Consider the following 9,444-nt stretch of genomic DNA (forward strand, 5'->3'; position numbering starts at 1 on the left):
CTACTCAGTCTCCAGCTACTACTGCCCAGGCACATCTGTAGATGCTTCCTAGGATTCTTCATTACAAAACTCACGCTGGTTGGTAAAGCAATGCTTCCCGGTGGCCCGGGGGAATGCTTGCAACAGCAACCTCCACCGTACCGAAGCAGACTCTCTGGAGGATGGGTCTGGACTTGCATTTTATTTTATTCTATTATCTTTTGAAGTTTATTTATTTATTTTGAGAGAGAGAGCACGTATGTGTGCACGCACACGTGAGTGGAGGAGGGGCAGAGAGAGAGGGAGAAAGAGAGAATCCCAAGCAGGTTCTGTGCTGTCAGTATGGAGCCAGATGGGGGCTCGAACCCACAAACCATGAGATCAAGACCTAAGCTGAAACCAAGAGTTGGACGCTTAACCCACTAAGCCACACCCACACCCACGGACATCAGTTTTAGACCAGCATATTGACCAAATTTGGGGAGCTGTCCGAGGGTAGTTGTGGAGGTGGGGGAAGGGCATGAGATAAGAAGGCACATGCCTGGGCGCCCTCCTCAGACATTCGGATTAGGAGAGTCGGAATGGGGATCAGGAATCTGCATTTTAATCAAGTAGCACAATGATTTTGATGCAGAGAGGCTTTGAGGAGTGGAGGGGAGGATGTGGCCCAGGCCGGTATGCATCGGGCCAGGTGGGGGCACATGGAGGCCTGTTAATCGATTTATATGATGTGCCAGAAAGCTGTTTTAGCCAGGTGTATGCCAAGCCAGGGAACAGGTTCTCCCCAGGGCTCCAGGCCAAAGGCGCTGAGGCAGACTGGTGCAGGAGAACCTCTTCCAGAAGGTGGGCGGGGGGGGTCTGAGTCCCAGCTCCGCCCTCACTACTTAGTGAGGGCTTCAGCCAAGTCTTCTGAGGCCTCAGTTTCTCTGCCTGTGAAGTTGGGGCCTTTACAACTCCAGCAGTCTGTGTGCACACCATGGTGGCTCTGGCCACACGTCATTGCAGCGTGTAGCCAGCTCTCCTCACCAGCACCCCGCCCCTCCAGGGGAGAGGCTCTGGGACCAGGGGCTGCCTGCACAGGCACCTCCTTCCCACCAGTGTCTCCCTCGGGCCTGGAGGCATGCAGCCTGCAGAGCCCCTCCGTAGCCCTGAGTTGTCCCCACCCCTGAGGCAGCAGGGTCCCTCTGGGCGGGACACATTTGCTTGTGGCGGTTGTCAGTGTCAGGGCATGGTGGGGTGGGGATGGATGGGCCATGGCTGGAGGCTGGGGTCTGAGGTCAGGGTGTGTGGGAGTGTCAGACCCCTGAGGCTGGGACAGGCTGCCTCTGTAGGGAAGTGTTTCCAGGCCCCAGTGGATGCGCTTACTTCCTGAATCCAAAACCCCAAGGAAGTGGAGTCAGTGGGGGGCTGGAGAGGGAACCCAAGCCAAACACCCTCCCTGCTTTCCCAAAGTTCTCCTCAGCTCCCCTACTTGACTCTGTTCTGTTCAAGAAACCCACAGACGGAAAAAGCGGAGACAGTGGTGACACAGGAGAAGGGCTGGAGTTTATTCCAGCCACTTCACTCAACAGGTATTTACTGAGTATCTACTATGTGCCAGGCACTGGGGAGACGGTGGTGAACAGAGAGAGTCTTTGCTCTCACGGAGGCACCGACTCCAGAAAACAGGAGGCCCTCTGTGGGGGCCTGTGTGTCTTTCTCCCTGGGCTGGTGGTGAGCAGTTGTGCCTGGTCCCGCCCGGAGAGCCTGGGGAACAGAGGCAGAATTCAGCAACTGCCCATTGCACATTTGTTTCCGATAGAGCCCTTCCCGGCTGGGCCTTTCACTCCACCTGTCTCAGAGCCTCTGAGCTTTCCCCCTGGGAAGCTGTCTCTCCCCACTGGCTCCCTTCCATCTTGTCTTCCTTCCTCTCTCCCCTACTTGTCAGAATTGGCCACAGTTTGCATTCCTGGCTGGCCATCAGCCCTGGGAGACCCTTCATGAAGCTCAGGCGCCGACCCAGGATGGTCAGATTCTGCCGGTGTGGGCTGGGGTCCTGGTTCTGGATATTTTAAAGGTTTCTAGATCTTTCTGAAGCAATCACAGGTTCAGATGCTGGCTCCAAGGCCCACAGGGAAGGCCTAAAGCCTTTTGTCCCTGATATGATTCGGAGCTGGTGCCGAAGTTTGGGTGTCAGGGTGTCAGAAGACTAAGGGGGGGGCGCCTGGGTGGCTCAGTCGGTTAAGCGTCCGACTTCGACTCAGGTCATGATCTCACGGTTCGTGGGTTGGAGCCCCGCGTCGGGCTCTGTGCTGACAGCTAGCTCAGAGCCTGGAGCCTGTCTTCTGATTCTGTGTCTCCCTCTCTCTCTGACCCTCCCCTGCTCATGCTGTCTCTCTCTCAGAAATAAATAAAACATTTTAAAAAATTAAAAAGAAAAAAAGACTGAAGGCCTCAAAGACAGGTCTGAGGCTGTCAGACCTCAGCCAGGGCTGCACACTGGGAACACCCGGGGAGTGATGCCATCCAGTGCTCAGGCCGCCTTCCAGTTAAAGTAAAAAAAGAACCTGTGGGGGTAGGATCCAGATGTCAGCAGTTTGCACACATCTCCCCTGGTGAGTCCAGGGTACCCTCAGGCCTGAGAACTGCGGATGTGGACAGCCACAGGACTGAGCTGGGCAGGTGTGCATGCTCAGTTGTGGGGCTGATCATCGCACAAGGAAGTCAGTGAGAAGGAACGATCTTCTGCTTTCTTTCCAAGCCACCCCCAGAGCCCTCTGTCCTCTCAAGGCTACAACAGGCTCCTGGGTTCTCTGAGGTCAAGGAGGAGAGGGTGGAGGAGAGAAGGAATGGGACAGCCCTGGCTTCTTTCTCTCCTGTCCCTCTTCAATCGTGCTCATCTCTAAAGGCACAGTTCAAATTTTATCTCTTCTAGGACGCCTTCCCTGATTGCCCAGATCAAAATCGACTAATCAACTCCTCATAGGACTTTCACAAGGTCTTCCTCTGGATTCACTTTGTATACCTGACTCGTCAAGCATAGATTTGGAAATGACCTGCAAGTTGGCCCACTCTCATCTGCTTTAGGCAGGCCTGCATGTACATCTCATACGTGTGCACACCTCGCCCTGAGGCCAGAGCCCCAGAGACCTGGAGTCACCGGCAGGTATAGGAGCACACTTCCTTCACTCACGTTACTCCTCTAGGGGGTGGGCAAGCCGTGGGCCCTGGAGGACTGAGAACCTCACTCCCGTGGGCTCCTCTGACCCCCAGCCTGGTGTCAGGACCCTGTGGCTTTCCCCTGGGGGAACCCGGGGACAATTCACCCTGCCCCTCCCTCAGAGGGCCTGGACGCTTCTGCCAGAAAACCTGAGCACAATTCTGGGCAAACAGCCCTCTTTGCGGATGTATGGGACCAGATCAGGGCTCAGCTTGGAAAGGATTGTGGGGCCTCTTTCCCCCACTGGTAATACAAGAAAACCACATCAAAAAATTAGTAAAAATGCCCAATAAAGACTCTGAGTTTCCCCACGATGACCTTTTCATTTTTTAAACATCACACTTTCTCGGGGCATCTTGTTTGGCTGGTGACCTCAGCAGCACATGTTACTCTGTGTCCTGGGAAATCTAGTTTGCACTGTGTGTGTGTATAGGTTTTCACACGTGGGCTATATATGCACACAGCAGGTGCACACACACACACACACATCAAATTGACTAGTGGTTCTCAGCCAGGGCTGCACACTGGGAACACCCGGGGAGTGACGCCATCCAGTGCTCAGGCCGCCTTCCAGTTAAAGTAAAAAAAGAACCTGTGGGGGTAGGATCCAGATGTCAGCAGTTTGCACACATCTCCCCTGGTGAGTCCAGGGTACCCTCAGGCCTGAGAAGCGCGGATGTGGACAGCCGCTTGTCTGATGCGGTCGCTTTCCTGAGCTTTTCCCGGTCGCTTTCCAGAGTGAGCGTTCAGACTCTGAAACTGGTAAGGGAGTGTCACCCCCCTGGAGAGGAGCAGGTGGCAAAGGCTTAGCCTGGATGCAGTGTCCTCACTTGCCACGCAAGAGTGTGGGACTCAGAGATGGTTTTGACCAACACTTTCGCTTAGAAAATTCTTAGAAAAAGCTCTGAAAGCATTGGGTATGTCAGGAAGGAGAGGAAGAAATACACTTTCCTGGGAGAATCTGGGCCCCACGTCCCGGATCTCTGAGCATCCGTAGGCCACAGCTGCTCCTCTTTTGTTTGTTTGTTTGTTTGTTTGTTTGTTTTTCTGCTGTTCTTCTTTTTATGGTGGGCACCAACCAAGGGGACTCCTGCCCACCTCCCACTGGAGACAGCAGCCGGCTCAGCTGCTGAGGGGCCGAGATTAGGGACGGATTAGTGAGTGTGGTTTGGAGGGGCTCCGGGGTCTTGCAGCCAGCTCAGGAGTCTGAGGTCCAAAGATAGCCAATGGGAGAAGGAGCAGGCAAGACTGTATATGGGAGGGAGGCAGAGATAAGGGAATAGGAACAGTGGACAAGCTGCCGCTTAGGCCACAAAAAGTTCTTCTATTGGTACTAATGTTTTTTAAGTGTAATAACACAATTGAAACAGTCTTTTTTTTTCCAAAAAAAATACATATCATTTTTAAGTTTATTTATTTATTTTGAGAGAGGGAGGGGCAGAGAGAGAGAGAGAGAGAGAGAGAATCCCAAGCAGGCTTCACACTGTCATCGCAGAGCCTGACTCGGGGCTCAAACCCACAAACTGTGAGATCATAACTTGAGCCAAAATCAAGAGTCGGACGCTTAACCAATTGAGCCACTCAGGTGCCCCCCACAACTGAAATATTCTTTTTAAAAAAATTTTTAATGTTTATTCATTTTTGAGAGAGAGAGAAACAGAGAGTGAGTAGAGGCGGGGGGCAGAGAGAGAGGGAGACACAGAATCTGAAGCAGGCTCCAGGCTCCGAGCTGTCAGCACAGAGCCTGACGTGGGGCTCGAACCCACAAACCATGAGATCATGACCTGAACTGAAGTTGGATGCTTAACTGACCGAGCCACCCAGGTGTCCCTGAAATATTCTTATAAAGATATGGACACTATTGAAATACACAAATTAAAAAAATGAAAAATCCTCCCTCTCCTCGCATCTCCTCCCTAATTCTGTTTTGCGCTATTATCGGTTTGGTATATAGCCTTTCAGACCATTTTCTAAAGTTTTTAAAAATGTTTTATTTATTTATGAAAGAGAGAGAGACAGTGTGATCAGGGGAGGGTCAGAGAGAGAAGGAGACACAGAATCTGAAGCAGGCTCCAGGCTCTGAGCTAGCCATCAGCACAGAGCCTGATGCGGGGCTTGAACCCACGAATATTGAGATCATGACCTGAGCCAAAGTCGGATACTCAACCGACTGAGCCACACAGGCACCACCAGACCATTTTCTATATATACGTTTCTATGTACATTGCTTTCATTGCTTTTTTTAAACATGAGTTATACTCTACATATCACTTTATAGCATGTCTCTTATTTTTTAATGTTTTTTAAAAATTTATTTCTGAGAGAGAGAGAGAGAGAGACAGCATGAGCAGGGGAAGGTCAAAGAGAGAGGAGACACAGAATGTGAAGCAGGCTCCAGGCTCTAGCTGTCAGCACAGAGCCCGACGAAGGGCTCGAACCCCCAAACCGTGAGATCATGACCTGAGCCGAAGTCGGACGCCCAACCAACTGAGCCACCCAGGCACCCCACAGCGTGTCTTTTAAACAGCATACCGCAGGCGTCCTCGGGGCTGTTTGTAAGTCAGACCCACTCTATTCCTTTGACAGCTGCTCAGAATTCCGCGGCCTGGGACTGCTGTAGGAACCCTGCCTGCCGGCCACCAGCACATTACCCAGGCATTTCCGTAGCGCCCTGTCCTAAACTTGAAATGGCTGGGCTGCAAGTCCGTACATTGCTAAATGGGTTGGATTTTGCACAATTGTCCCACCAGAGCACCCTCTTTCTCCTAACCTTCTCAGACTAGGACTTGCTGCCAACCCTTTCTATTACATTTCCCCAGGTAGACCGGGCAGGTGGGTGGAGCTTAACCACAGTGCAGTTTGGTGGGGGCCCCAATAGCCTGCAGGTGCCTGTTTTCCAGCTGAGATAAAGATGCGGGAGTGGGGCATGGTTTCTGGCAACAAGGTGCAAAAGGAAAGAAGACGGGGGTGGGGGGCACTACCCTGTCGGTGGTGCGGAAAGAGCTTTAGTGACAAGGGTACAGGAAAGGATTTTCCTGCGGCCCCCGATGACCGTGACCGACCCAGGCACCAGCAAGGTGGTGTTAATGTAGCAAGTGGGCGAGGCCTTTAACTGTCCCTGCTTCAATCCCAGCCCTGCCACTCACTGACTGCGGGTTTCTGAGCAGGCCACCTAACCTCTTCCGGCCTCTATTTCCCTATTTCCCCACCTGTTAATTTAGGGTGATGGAGCTGATCTCCTCAGCTCCTTGGGCGAAGATAAAATGACGTGATACCTGTAAAGCTTAGAACATTGCCTTGCAGTAAATGTCAGCTCGGAGTGACCTTTCAGTTGGGAAATCATTCCTGGCGGCCCGCACGGGCGCTCCAACTCCTCTCCTTGGGGTAGCCGCTGTTGGCAGTCTGTGGATTGTTCCAGACTTTCTGCACGCGGGTGCGTGTGACAGTTATAAATATTCCTGCGTGCCTGCTCCATCAGTTAGGAGTTTTCTTTCTTTAAAAAAATTTTTTTAAAGCAACTTTATTTTTTGAACAGGCATTACATCCACATGGTATAAAATTTAAAAAGTAAAAAAGGGGATACAGTGAAAAATAACCATCCTTCACAGTTTCCTGGCTAGACAGACCCCCATTGTTATCAATTCCTTGAGTATCCTTCTAGAGATATTTCGAGCATTTTTATAAACATGTAAGTTTATGCATTACTTTTCCTCACACAATTGGTAGCGTACTTTACATAATCTGCACTTCTCTTTTTTTCATTTAATGATCTATCTTGGGTATATCTTTTCCTATCACAGATAGTTATTTTTTTAAATGTTAGCTGCACAGTATTTCACAGTTAGAAGGACCATTACATCTTTAATCCATTTTTAAAGGAAATTTAGATTTTCTAAAATGTTGCTTATAAATGAAGTTATAATAAATGTCCTTATTATAAAGAGTGTTTATCTGGGGCGCCTGGGTGGCTTAGTCGGTTGGGTGGCCGTCTGCAGCTCAGGTCATGGTCTCACAGTTTGTGAGTTCAAGTCCCACATCGGGCTTTCTGCTGTCAGTGCAGAGCCTGCTTTGGATACTCTGTCTACCTCTCCTCTCTGCCCCTCCCCTGTTCATGCTCTTTCTCTCTCTCTCAAAAATAAATAAACACTTAAAAAAAAAGTCTTTGTTTTGGAGTGAAAGAAAATCTAGCTAAAATGCACTTCGACCAATAAGCAAAATGGGGTTTGAAGGTTTAGTCACTGCACATGTCCAGATCCCATGCAGACTTCAGTTAAGGATTGATGCAGCCACTCGCTGTCCTCACACACGGTTCTCTATCTGTTTTCTGTCTTTTGTGTGTGGCCTTTCTCTTCAGGATCCATTCAGTGTTTGCTCCCCTGACGCCTTCACCAGCTCTGGGGTCTTCCCACATAGCACAAAAAGGCTGCCACAATTCTGGGCCTCCATCCTCGGGCCACCACTCTATCTGAGGCAAGGGTGACTGTGTCCTCTGTAGCCTCTACAAGAGAGGGAGGAAATGACTTGTCCCTGGAAACTAGGCAAATCATAATATCTTCTACACGGTCCTGTCCCTTGCCTCTTTCACTTTAACATTATATCAAGGACATCATTCCGAGTGTGTACACACACGTACCTTCATCCTTTTCATAATCACTTCATATACTTAGTTGTACAGAGTCAGCATGGCTTTCTTTTGATCACTCTCTCTCTCTGTTGGAGATTTTGGTGTTTCCATTAAAAACAAAATAACCTGGGGTACCTGGTTGACTCAGCCTGTAGAGCACATGACTCTCAACTTGGGGTTGTGAGTTCGAGCCCCATGTTGGGTCTAGAGATTACTTAAAAATAAAATCTTTAAAAAAAGAAATACATTGCTTTTCCTCCTTGACTGCTTAAAACTCAGCCACCATCATGAATGACACAGTAACTCTCTGGACCAAGAAGCTCGAGACCAACCAGCTACTTCTGTGGACACAGATACTCATTGACGTTCTTCATCCCGGAAAGGCAACAGTACCTGAGAAAGAAAGTCGAGAAAAACTAGCCAAAACGTACAAGCCCACACCAGATATTTTCGTATTTGGATTCAGAACCCATTTTGGTGGCGGCAGGCAACTGGCTTTGGAGGGATTTATGGTTCCTTGGATGACGCAAAGAGAAGAAAACCCAGACATAGACTTGCAAGACATGGCCTGTGTGAGAAGAAAGAGACCTCATGGAAAGATGAAAGGAGAGCAAGAACAGGATGAACAAAGTCCAGCGGCACTGGAATAGCTGCTGTTGCCGCTGACAGGAAGAGCCCTGGATATGGGACGGCGGAAGGAGTAGAGATTTGGCAGTGATTTTGTCTGTGGTGATCGTGCAGATTTTTCCTGAGAGGATTAATGAACTAAGAACGATACACACATACGTGCAACCTATCAACGATGTTGAAACAAACATTTGTGCCAGTTAGGATACAGTTTAGTTGCTTTAACAAAGACCCGCGGTGAAGGCGCTTTATCAAGACAGAAGTGGCCTCTTGGATTTTAGTAGGTGTGGAGGCAGTATGGGGTGGATAGGGTGGCTCTGCTTTGCCAGGGATGCGGATCTCTTTTGTCTTTTCTCTTTTTTTAAGTTTCTTTTATTCATTTTGAGAGGGAGAGGGAGAGAGCAGGGAGGGGAGGGGCAGAGAGAGAGGGAGAGAGAGAGAGAATCCCATGTAGGTTCTGCACCATCAGTGCAAAGTGAGGTCTCTCAAAGTGAGATCATGACCTGAGCTGAAATCAAGAGTCAGACGCTTAACCGACTGAGCCACGCAGGTGCCCTGCAGATACCTTTTGTCTTATGTCACTGTCTACATGGTTGAAGATGACTCAACACTATGTTCTCCGGGTCCAGATTCCAGCCGTTGGAAGGTGGTGGTGGGGGCGGGGTAGAAGACCCCTTACCTCTAGGTGCACCACCCAGAAATTGCACATCACTTTTGCTCACACTCACTGGCCGGAACTGGGTCACATGGCCACACGTGGCTGGGAGAGACTCTGGGAAATATAAACTTCACATTGGGTAGCTGAGTGCCCCAGTAAAAGTTGGGGGTTCTAGTGCTGAAAGAAGAAGGAGAGAAAAATCTAGTGTGGGATAATTAGCTATCTCTTGTACAGCATCCTCAAACATTGATCTGTAAACAGCCCTATGTTTTCATAGGATAGAACCCTTTTGGACACTCTCTAAAATGTCTCTACCAGTATGAGCTCCCACCCACAGCCTTTGGACTGTTGCTTCCC

Source organism: Crocuta crocuta, unplaced genomic scaffold (assembly GCF_008692635.1).
Source record: "Crocuta crocuta isolate KB4526 unplaced genomic scaffold, BGI_CrCroc_1.0 scaffold186, whole genome shotgun sequence".
In the NCBI taxonomy this organism is placed as follows: Eukaryota; Metazoa; Chordata; class Mammalia; order Carnivora; family Hyaenidae; genus Crocuta; species Crocuta crocuta.